Raw genomic sequence first — 12,841 nt, forward strand, 5'->3', positions numbered from 1 at the left:
GATACTTATGTCTTAAATCTTTTAAATTCTTTCAAAATTGTCCACTAATTTCCTTTCTAAACGGATGTAGAATATTTCATCATTTGACAGAAAGGATATCAATTTGGTCCTTCCAGTATGTGACAGTGTTAATTCCAGCTACAATCATTATGGGAAATTGCCTACTTATGTTGCCTAACTTTTTTATAATAGTATTGTTAAATTTAAAAAAACAAGTCCCATTTCCATGAAAGAGTTAAGTTAAATTAAGTTCCATTTTACACCACATACATTTTCAAAAAGTATTTAGTTTAAGGTATGCAAAACCCATGGCTTATAATGTTTTGAAATCACCGTCACATTCTGGTTGGAATGTGGTATACCATGAATAAACCTGTTGTAATGCACAAAGCCAAATAGAGGACAACATGTAACTGTTTTGAAATGTTAATTCCTTTTCCTACTTATAGGAAGTGAACTCATCTTACACATCACAATTTCCTATCAAAAAAGCTTCATTATATATTTTTTCAACATTCATAATGCTTGTCAAATTATCTTCTTACCTGAGATGATATGGAGCAGCAGCAGTAGATGATTTTTGCTAATTGTTTGCTAATTCTCAATGGTTTTTGTGATGGGTATAGAAACAATGCTCTATGCATGAATTTCTGTGAGCTTCACATACTGTTATAAAGGTCATTGGTTGAAACCAAGCTCATTTTCTTGAGCAATGTTTTCAAGATGACATCGGTCATGATATGATGACGTTACTTGCTACCTAAGTTAATCCATCAATGACGGTTTAGGGACAAACAAGCAATTTTCTGAGTATGCCAAAAGGAAACCTGATGGGTCAGATTAACAGACTGCCTGTTGTAGAATTTTTGCAGTAGTAAAATATTATGACAAACTCACTGCAAAATGCTATTCATAAACTGCACTTCACTAGTACTACTACAAAATAGTAGTAAATCCAGCACTACACATGGCCAACTACTGGTAGTACAACATCCCCATATAAACAATAATGGTGGTAGGAACATTAAATAAAATCCAATAGGAAATGTTAAATTATATTTTAAAATAGTTTAAAATATCAATAAATTTAATATTAATAAAAATTTAAAAGTAGCACTTATTTTTTAATTTAAACATTAATATAATGTGTTAAAATATAATTAAATTCTTTGTAATTAATTCTGTGCATCTCTTTTAATAATTATAGCATAATAAAAAATGTATTTTTTCTTTTGGTGGGAATTTATTATTTGTGAATGGGTTACTACCTCCTTTGAGGAGTCTGTAAAATAATGTTTTATGACCGCATTTCGGTAGCAAAACATTAATACATACCACTACGATTCAGAATTTGGAAGAGATGCTCTAACAAGTTACCAAATTGCAATTTGGCGTTTGTACAGTTAAAAAGCCTGCTTGCGAATTCGTCTGCTTGTAACTTCAAAAAATACTTTCTACATATGGCCCATGATGGTCAGCTGACTCTAGCAGGCCACCATTCCTGTGACTCTAATCAATGATAGAGGGTCTCAATTTGCGACATACCTTATATATTTTAATGAAGTGGGTCGAATTGCTATTCAGTGTAAATTGGTATTTTGTGAACCAACCTATTAATACATAGGTTGTTTCACAAAATACCAATGCATTTTGGTGAAGTTGATGTGCAAATTGCACCCACTTCTACTGAATCGATCTTAGTCGATTCCTAATAATCGTTATTTAAATCAGTTTACAATTTCTTGATAGGAATCTGAGTACATCAGGCCCTTTCATTCCTCTCTTCATCCTTTGCCTAGTGACGTCCCTCACCAATCCTCCTTTAGTCCAAAGTTTGTTTGAGAATTCCTCTGAGTTCTTAATCCTATGTTTTGGATGGTCATGAATGCGCAACCCACAAAACCTTAAGTCGTTCAATGAAAATATCAATTAGGCCCAGTCTCACTTCCACACTTCTGTGGTGCCACCGGATGAGTACTAATTTGTTGAAGCTCCGCAGTGAGAAGATTGAGATTGTGATTTGTGTGAACCTTGATGTGGTGGCCCTCAGTGTTAGCTTCTGCCTGGAGTCATTTATGACTGTTAACTTATTAAGAAGCAGGTCAGTGAGGTCACTTCATATTTCCTTATTCATCTTTTTCTATACAAAACGTCCCCCTTCTTACTTCATAACTGCAGCCAATGCACAGTTCCACTGCTTATTCCCTCACACCTGGACTGTTGTAATTTATTAAATCTTGGTCTCCCGGCTTATCCTAAGCAGCGTCTGTAACTGATTCAAAATACATACAGCAGAAGGTCTCTTTCTTGGCTTTTTTACTCGTTCTTCTATTTCTCACTATCTGAACAATGCATTGGTTGCCTATGGACAAGTGCATCTAATTAACATCAGCAGCGTCCCCACTTTACCGATCCTTTTTCCAGTACTTCTAGCCTATGTCAACATCCTAAAATCTTCTTTGATTGCATTGGTTGTCGCTCTTTCTCAGACCTTGCTGTTAAACACTGGAGTTCCTTGCCTGTCAAACTTCATTCTGTGACTGACCAAATGACTTTGCAAAGGCAACTGAAGAATCTCCTCGTCCCCCAACTCTTATCTCTCATTTGTTCTCTTCAGATATCCTTTCAGAATCAAGACAACTCTTATGGGTATGGGAGAGATTGTACATATTATAACATAACATCTTTTAATCAATCAGTCGGTATTTTTAGAGCAGAGCTTCCCACCCGTGAGGTTGTCCAGATGCTGGTTTGCTGGGCCTAGTCAAAGAGACAAGTCTAGAGTCTGTTCCTGATGTCCATTAGTAAGTGTGATGTTCAGATGTGGAGGTTGTTCCAGGTCTTGTGCTGACAATATTGCATATCAACCTCCAACTTGTTACTGCGTGACTGTCTTTGATAAATCTTCCTGGGTCTCATTTGATCATTGGAGATGTATTTTACTAAGTGCAGACATAGAATCTTTGCATACAGACAGGATCCCCACTTCAGTCTTTGAAATGAAGTTTTGCATACTGTAAGCTATATCGAATATTGCAACTAAGATAATAACCATTCAAGAGTTGCGTCTGTGTGGGTTGGAGAGAGTAAAGTGAGAAAGATTGACGGGCTGTTAAAGCACTAGGGATACAGGTAAGAATTGACTAAAATTGTTTGGCATCTAAGACAAGATTTCTTTTTTATTACAGGAAGCATTACTGTAGAACTGGGTAAGGTAATTTATTATAATATATTTTTGTTTTTAACTCCTTTCTTATTGTTTTATTGTTTAATTTTCATTTCCTTACTTTCAGAGTGGAGATACATGAAATCCTACGCAAGTGAGTAAACCTGATTCCCATTGATAGAACTGCACACCGTCTTTCTAGGCCTCCTGTAAGTGGTTAAGACTATGAATTTGGGTTATACTGTGCCACTTGTGGGATTATATTCACCGGGGTCACACAGGAAGTGCAGTGATATCTTGGGGTCAAACTGAACCACATGCCAAAGCTAAGACACCCTGAGGTTCTACTGAGCAGACCGAGTCTACAGAGCCTTTACAGAGACTAGGACTTTGACAACATTGGGATATCCTGAATCATGGGCGAGGTTAGGGTCATAATGTCACAAGGAGGGACTAAGACAACAGGGGCGTCATGGAAGGTCATGGGATGAGCTATACCAAAGGCCGTACCAAACTACAGGAAAGACTTTGATACCCTGGAGCTGCATTGAACCATAGAGCATGGAATGAGGTTAACAGGTGCTTGAGAACATGGGCTAATACTAAGACATGGGAAGGGCTCTGCTAAACCGGAGTCCCAGTGCAGTGGCATTACTCACCTGTCGTTGAAAATACAATCAACATTTTAGCCTTCCAGTCGATATACATGAAATAATGGGCAGGGATTGTTTAAAATCAGGTAAAATTACAATTTCATAACATGTATTGAACTTTATCAGTGTTGCATATCCATATCTCATTGAACAAGAATAGCTGTGTTTCCATGGTTCTAAAGGTTCTGTGTCAAGCAGTACAATATGTTACTGCTTTCGTGACTGTTACCGCATGCACTTCTGACATCAAGCCGAGGACTCCAGGCATGAAATGTCTTCTGGGACCATGTTATGTATTAGGGCGCACTTTGCCTGTTTTCTCCTGTTGCACCTTAAAATATTTGCTCCGGGCGCAAACAGAGTAAGTGCGCTCTATTACATAGAATACTTTGCCCCTAGGGCAGCCACAAACTCATGCTGAATCACAGAGCGGCTTTGAAGCAGCCACTCCGTGTTTCACTGTGCAGGCTGCAACCTGCCTGCACTTTGAAGAGGGATTAGAGATCCCTTTGCAGGCGGGTGTAGTCAGTGACTGCTTGATCCTGCAAGGGGATGGCTAGGGGGTCAATAGGACCCCCTTTACCCACTGTAGAGGGCTGGTCTCAGGGGGTACACTGTCAGTGCGCCTCCTAACAGCTTCTTTGCTTCTGTGCCTGTGTCTGTAATATGCCCCCTTGCAAATGAGGGAACACCCCGTGCAGATAGCATGGGTGCTTTAAGTGCAGCAGGGCTATTGGTATTACAGAAGGGCCGCACAAGTGTCTAGGGCCACTTCTGTAATACTAAGGTGCCCCGGGGGCTTGCAAAGCGGGCACAAACACCCAATGTGCCCCTGGGGCACTCTCTGTAATATGGCCCCTGGTCTTTTTTAAGATGAGCTCTTTTACATAGCAAGAATTGGCTATCCATCCACAGTCGACATAATGGCAATTGAATGATCAGGGTTTTCTGTCTAGAACATGTCTCCAAAATCATTTTTGTGAGTGTTAACTTCCACTGCCTTGCTAGATTGTTTACCTGACAATTCCAGCACCTTAAACTTACCTGGAGAGGCAAGCCTTTTAGGTGGTTCTCACTGACTAATGATATGCTCTGAAAACTTGATTAAACACCACCATTTCCCATTTGACACCTCAGTGAGTTGAAAAACTGTCCAGTGTTCAATTGTATGCATGGCCACCATCTATTCTGCTGCCTTACTGTATTCAGCTGCCTGTAATTTCTGCTTCTGAACTTCATCCTCAGTCTTGCACTGGAAGTCAAAAACTATTTTCACTTTTGGACTCACAAGCAGATTTCTTAGTAGTTTTTTTGCCTGCATATTTAATAGCAACTCCTGCAGGATTTCACATGGTATGATAATCTTATGCATCTCTGAGTCCTGATGTTCATACATTTCATGATATGACCTACCTAAACCCTTGATTACTGATCATACCCTACCTTATTTCAGCATCCCTGTGATTCTGGGAACTAGCCGAATCCCCTCCTCTCCCATCTCCCCTAGACCCCCAACTCAACTTGCCACCGTACACTCTTGTTCTCCCACCAAAGGCAACACTAAATCCCTCTCCTGCATGCTTGTAAACTGCCGCTCAGCTGTCTGACATGCGACTGAATTATCGGAAACCATCCTCAGTGAAACTATCGACATTGCCTTCCTTACAGAAATAAGGCTTAATGACCACTCGACGGCCATCCTAGACGAACTCACCCCCCTGGTTGCTCTATCCTTAGGAAAGACATACCTGACAGAATAGGGGGTGGTTTAGCTATAATCCACAAAAACGAACTGCAACTCACTCGTGTTAAGAACACAGACCACTTAACCTTCGAATACCTTTGCGTCAAACTCACTGTACTGGGTTCTTCCCCAATTCGTCTACATAACATCTACCATCCTCCAGGTGATCCTCTTCCCTTCGCTGAGGAACTTTCAGATCTTTTTACACAATCCTCACTGTCCAACTGGAAAAATCTCTTTTTAGGAGAGTTTAACATCCACTGGAACAATGTTGTTGATCCCAAGTTCAGCCACCTCATTAATCTTCCAGAGATTAATGACCTTATTCAACATTGTCACACTCCCACCCATACCAAAGGGGCCACTCTCGATGCCATCATTTCCAACATTGACTTGGCCTCCCTTTCCACCATTCTCCCCATCGACTGGTCTGACCATCACCTCATTCTGTTCAAGATCGAATCCACTCCCCTGCTCCCCCACCACTAAAAATTGTAAACCTATGAAATGGTCCAGACACATTAATCAAATCCCTCCTGGTGTACTTGAGTTTAAACTCCAAGCGCAACTTTTTCTCAACCCTCTCTCCCAAGATGCCAGTGAGCTCACCAAGCTTTTCAACAAGACCATCAATGATGTTGTAGACCTTTTAGCCCCTCCCAAACTAAAAAAGCAAAGAAACATTCCATTCCAATCGTGGTTCAACTCGGATCTCAACAATGAAAGATGCTCACTTAGACTGATGAAAAAACATGGAGACAACACCCCTCCCCCTTCCATCTAGCTCTCCTCCGAGCCGCTAGATCGACATATAAGAAACACATTTTCAATGAAAATACTACCTTTCTCAGAACACAACTCTATCATGCCAAAAACAGACCCTGAGAACTGTTTAACATAGTTTGAAATCAAACCTCTTCAGCCAACTTCTTCTCGGACAAAATAGCCAAAATTGATCAGTTCTTCCATCATACTCGGGTCTCATCCAATCCCCCAGCAGCCGCTGACATTACCTTAGACGCTCCTCCCTTGTTAACTCTACCTCCGGACTCTTCTGCTCACCTTCATGTTACCGCCCCTCCTGAATCTAGCTCCCCTTCTTACAACTGAAAAACAATGCATCCTGGCTTAATTTCCAGCCTGTGTCTGAGCTCGAAGTCTTCAATATCATTGCCAAACTTACGCCGTCCTCACACACCAAAGACCCTCTCCCCTCTAACCTTGTCCAAGATCTAAATCACATTATTGCCCCTAACTGGACTACTATCATCACCTCCCTTTCCACAGGTTCTGTCCCTGACTCCCTTCAACTCTGTTAAATCACCCCTATTGCTAAAAACCTCACTGCAGACCCTAATGACCCAAACAATCTCCGCCCCAATCTCTAACCACCCACTTCTCTCCAAAGCCCTTGAAAAATGTGCTTTGCTCCAATTGGATAAACACATTAACAATTTCAATTTAATTGACTCCTTGCAATCCGGCTTCAGAAAAGGCTGCAGCACTGAAACCGCCATGCTAAATATAATTGACATCCACTGTTCCCTTGACAATGGGCAGTCCTGCCTTCTTCTCCTCAACCTCTCTGCTGCCTTTGATACTGTCAACCACAATTCCCTACTAAGATCGCTCAAGATTCGCTTTGGCCTTAACAGTCTTGTCTTCAAATGGTTCGCCTCGTATCTCCAACACAGAACACAATAAATGAAAAACGAATGCCTCTCAAACCCTACACCTGTCTCCCTAAGGCTTTATTCTCTCCCCCTCTCTCTTTAACCTCTTTATGGAACCCTTTACCCTCATTTTGAAACAAGCTGGAATCAATTATCACCTCTATGCTGATGACACCCAACTTTACTATAAGATTAGGTCCCAGACTTCATCTTAACAATACACTGAGCAAGATCCAATCCTGGTTATACTCCAATCATCTCAAACTTAACCCCAAAAAAACTGAAGTCATCCTCTTCTCTCCAAAAAACAGGCTCCCCATCCAATCCTGGTTCTCTGACCATAATGCCCTCAACTGTTCGCTCTCCATATCCAACTCAGTGAAAACACTTGGTATCACCGTTGACAAAAACCTAACTCTTAGCGACCACATAAAAACCTCAGCTAAAGGTGCTTTCTTCACTCTCCGTCATTTGAAGAAAATCAAACCCTTCATTCCACCTGAAGATTTCCAATGGATTGTCCAATCATTAGTACTCTCGAAAATTGACTATGGTAACGCTATCCACACAGGAACCCCTAAAGTACATCTAGCCCCCTCAGATCTGTGCTCCACTTAGAGGCCAAGATAATCACTGACTACAAACGTATCTCCCCAGCCCTCAAGAATCTTAACTTGCTCCCTATTGAAGGTAGATCCTACTACAAGACAGCATGCATTACTCCGCTGTACCTCGCAAACAAACTCAAAATAGCGAGCTGCTCCAGACCACTGAGAAGCAGTAATCCTCTCCTCCTCGTCCCTCCCTTGTCAAAAAGGAAAACCACACAATCACGCTCCTTCTCCGGAAATGCACCTAACATCTGGAATGCTCTCTCAAAGAATCTGCGATGTGACCCCTCCTACCTCAGCATTAAAAAAAGGCCTCAAACATCACCTTCTCAGCAAGTTTTGGGGTCCATAATCCTAGCCTCTGACCCTCCACCCGGCTTCCCCTGTCTTGATTCTCCTTTACCTTTACCATCCCTCACCTCTCCCCACTCCCTCTTTTATTTCTCACCCTGTTTCACTCTCTCTACACCCCCCTTTTCTTCCCTTTTCTTCCCTCTCCTCCATCTACTACCCCCTCCCCTCTCCTCCAAAAAATCTCTCTGTTCTACTTTACCTCCTCCTCCCCAATTTGGTTCTTCCCACATTTTCTTATCTAATTATACCTCATCCGAGCTCAGCCAGAATCTTTTTTCTCTTACCCTCACTCTCTAAGTAACTTTACCTGTGCTTCCTGTTACGGTTTAAAATAGCCCTCCCTGAGCGCCTTATCTGAAAGAAACACGTTAGTTAGATTCCTCACCTTAGAATATCCCCAGGCTGGATCCGGAAAGATTTTTGTAGCAATACCCCTTGAGCGTCGCTAGGCGTCTTCTGCGGCTCTGCGTCCGTCGTTGGCGCCGTGCGCCGGAATGACGTCGTCGGAGTACTTGGACGCCGCCCTCGCGTGCTGAGTCAGTTCTTCTTTTTTCCGCGCCAGTAAGCGCCGATCCGGGAAGAGCTTACCACTAGTCATTTTTTGACTAACTTTTTCGACTCTTTTTGCTCATCGACTCGACTCTGGTGCCGGTAGCATGCCTGGTTTCAAGGCCTGTGACGCCTGTCATCGCTTGATGTCAGTGACGGATCACCATCGCCGGTGCCTGTACTGTTTGGGGGCCCACCACGACGCGGAGTCGTGCCTGGATTGCCAGGCCTTGATGTCGAAGGCTAGGCGGGAGCGGTCCCGTAAGCTTCTCGAGCTTCGGCACTCGGCTCCGCGCCGCTCCCGGTCCAGGAGGAGGTCCAAGGACCGGTCGCAGAGCTGCAGCCATCGTCATCGCTCGTCTGGGTCTTCGGGTAAGTCCAAGCACTCAAACATTCTAAGAAGTCCAAGAGGCGGCATCGCTCTTCGGACTCCCCTCGCCGGTCGCGCGACCCGGCCGAGGGTTCGAGTGGTTCCAGCCCCGCGGTTCCGTCTGAGCCGCAGGAGTCGCGTCTGCCCTCATACCCGCCGGTCCCTGGGACTGATGCGACTCCGGCGGAGGTGTAGTTTGGGTTGGCGTGTGGGCTCTGAGCAAGGGTGTTAAGCTGTTCATTGTTGACTTTGTTCCGGCTGCAGCATGTGATGTGATGAATGTGGTGTGGTGTGGTGATTTTTCTTGAAGATGTTGTAGATGCACCAATGGCCAGTCCAGTTTGGTGGGTGGCTGAAAGTGACCTGGGAGGTAGCCGAGGATCTGGGGTCAAGCGTGCTTCTGGCGGAGTGGGTGGGCGTTTTGACAAGCTGACTGAGTCCGAGTTTGACTACCAGGGTGGCGGAGTTGTTGTGTTTGTGGTTCTTGAGGTGGAGGTTCAGGTATACCAGGAGGATGTAGTCGTTGGAGGCCATGGCATGCGTGCTGAACAAATTGGCGATGGTGTCACAGAATTGAGGCCAGGGTCCAGGGGTTCTGTAGACGAGGGTTCCTCTGAGAATGGGGTTGCGGTATGTGTGGATCTTCAAGTGCCTGAGTTTGGCGGTGCTGAGGGTGTGGTCATTGATGTGTGAGCCCCAGAGGGTGTTGTGGTTGACCATGACGATGGCAAGTCCACCTCCTACTCCGTTGTTGCGGTCCCTGCCAGTGATCTTGTAGCCGTCCAGAATGGCTAGGGCAACATCGGGCATGGAGGAGGCCTTTAAACATGTCTCCCCCAGGAAGGCAACATCCGTAGAAGATGTATGGATTGTGTCCACAAGTTGGATGGGGTGTTTGCGTACTGTGTATAGCATATTGTGTATTTGATTGCGGTTATCCTTGTGCTGGGTCAATGAAAAGGTCAATTAGTAATGTATGGGAACGTCCTGTGGATATGCCTTGCGATCTGCACATCAATATGTCTGTGAGTCATGTAGTTGGCATTCAATCTGTCGCTCATCACATTTCTCATGTGGTTCCATTGTGCTAGAAGCCCCACCCACCTTGGATAGGTATACAATATTCCTACAACGGAGTATAGATGACACTATGTACCATATGCATAGAATAAGAGCAAAGCTATGTGTCAAGTATGCATGTCTTCCATAATGTAGTGAAAAGGCTTATACAATCCAATCAGTTTCCAGGATGATGTCAATATATGTGTACCACTGCGGGTGTAGTGTCCATGCATAGACTTTTCCTACATGTAGCACAACAGATGGCAGCCCATGCGCGGTTCGTCCTCATGGAATTCCACACGGATTATTTCTAGACTATGGTGGCGTTTAGAATTTCGATGTCCAGAGCCATTTGTTTGTGGGACAGGAATCAGCCTCCTATCTGATTATTTCGCTGACAGCCTCATCTCATGTTTAGACGTATCACAGACCCACTTTCACAATTAAAGTTGGTACAGGACTTACAATGGGTGTCCCACAGATGATGGGATGTGTATGGAACAATCAATGAGATGGCCGATAGCCATGATGACCCTGGGCAGCATTGTTGCGTTTGCAATTCATGCATGGACTGCCGGTGAGCATTTCTGCCGTCCAGACACTTCAACAGCTAGGCATGGGTCCTTCTGATGTGATCCTTGGAACTGTACTACTTGATTGTCCCTTTTTCCCCATGGGACAGATAAGGGATGATGTTGATATTGCTGTGACGTGCTTTAGTGCACACGGTAGGTGACACTACGAAAGTATGTCAACACACAAGTGTGGCACATCCTGTGTTCAAATTTTAGATTCACATTCATGACAACATAAGACTTATGTCATGATGCTGTGACGCATCCTTGATCCTATGTCTTGATGACTGAGTAGCTGCAAGCTATGGTAGATCTGTTTGTGTGTTGGAGATTAGACAATACACACTAAAACTATTGTCTACATTTAAGTGCTCATTGCATGTATGCTGTGAAAACCAAGCTGACGTTAATTTCACCCTGCTAGTACTACGTGGCATGATGCATGCCATCCAATTTTAGTATTGTAATCAATTATGAGTCTCCTTGGTGTGTAGATGGCAAGCACATCTCTGTGTTCCAAATGGAAATTGCCACTACAGTGGATTCCTCTTTTGGAGTGTGAAATGAACGGGCTAGTGGTAAATATGCAAGGGAAGAAGTTCTTCTTCCATGACAAACTGTGACACTGTCAGAACCTAGCATCCATTGCAGATTAATGTCCACATGACTCCATGACTGATACAAGGCTAGCCAGATGTCATCTTTGTGAGGAAATTATCAAATGTCATGATGCCTGTTGACTGGTTCTTACATTCATATGGCTCATCATTAATTAGTTTCTATGTCAAGTGTGGCAATGATTAACATGCAACCATGACATTCAGTTGACTGCACAGTATGTGCCGAGCTAAATCAGTACTTCTGTATTGGTGTGTGTGGGCAACAAATGTAAAAGATAATTTGCCCAAATGTTGTTTACATTACACATGACAGCATGCATTTCCTATGAATTTATGTCCGGCATGTTCTGGTGAACTGACACATGTCCACCTTTTCATACAGATAACATGAATGCAGGAGAAGAGTGGGCTTTCCGCATAAGGACGGTCCGATACCAACACATTCTCTCTGTGGCCAAGGGAGCGGGCTGCAAACACATGGGTCACCAACCCCGCCGCAAGGGATGGCATGCAGCCACAGCAGCATCCTTTGACTACTGTGGCCTCAGCAACATCTTCTGCCTCAGTTGGCCCCACACCAGCAGCCTCTGGACCGTCAGGCGGACAGGCCATAGATGGCCAGGGAATGGAGACACTGATGTCCAGACTGAATTCAATGGACAATAAAATAGATACTTTGGCAAAGAAATTGGACACGGTCCAGCAGAGACTGGAACATATAATTACCCTCATATAGGGGTAAATGTAAATATTGTTGACACATAGTGCTTGTACATATTTTAAGTTTTAATAATCCTTTTGTTACTGATTGTAGATTTGTTTTTATATGTAGGCATAGTTAGATTAGATAGGTTTTTTAGATGTAGATTTAGTTGTAAGATTTTTCTTCATAGGGTTTTTTTAATAACTTTTAGGGGTGGGGGGTAATGTTATGTGTGTTACTAGTTTATTTAAAAAAAAAAAAATTGAAAAAAAATATATATGTTTTTGTATGGTATTATAGTTAAGTATGTGTATGTCTATTGTGCATTGATGTGTTAAGGGAGGTGGAGGATGATGTTTACTTGTCTGCGTGATCATAGTTTAGCTTAGGTTAATTAAGTTAAGTTAGGTAGTGTAAGATTAGTTAGTTTATATTTTATATTAGTTAAGATATGATAGTGTGTTACTTAATGTAATTTTTAGTCACCCTTTTCTTCTTTTATTAAACCTTTCTTTACATACATTGGACTATATTCTATGATATTCCTCATTTCATATGTTGTATGTGTGAGTTGGTGGGCACATGGACTGTGACCACCGGTTCCTGTTTGAGTGCATCATATTAGCACATTCAGGTAGGTTTGTGCTACATGTCTGACTAGATGTACATGTTCATGCAACACCTTTGCTTTGATTTTGTTGGTAGCCAATAGTGGTCTGACACATACATACGTTTTGGATTCTAATCAGGAGTTTTGTGCC

At 42.9% G+C, this 12,841-nt stretch overlaps 1 long non-coding RNA gene across 1 annotated transcript in view; it reads left to right on the plus strand.

Moving 5' to 3' along the window:
• The window catches only part of LOC146869255 (uncharacterized), a 53,617-nt gene extending 41,017 nt beyond the window's left edge, over positions 1-12,600 (plus strand). Inside the window, exons 3-5 of the long non-coding RNA XR_014981362.1 lie at positions 3,189-3,209; positions 3,294-3,320; positions 11,760-12,600. This is a non-coding gene — a long non-coding RNA (uncharacterized LOC146869255). The remainder of the gene's footprint in view (positions 1-3,188; positions 3,210-3,293; positions 3,321-11,759) is intronic.
• The last annotated feature ends 241 nt before the right edge of the window (positions 12,601-12,841 follow it).

Source organism: Triturus cristatus, chromosome 1_1 (genome assembly GCF_964204655.1).
Source record: "Triturus cristatus chromosome 1_1, aTriCri1.1, whole genome shotgun sequence".
Taxonomy (NCBI): Eukaryota; Metazoa; Chordata; class Amphibia; order Caudata; family Salamandridae; genus Triturus; species Triturus cristatus.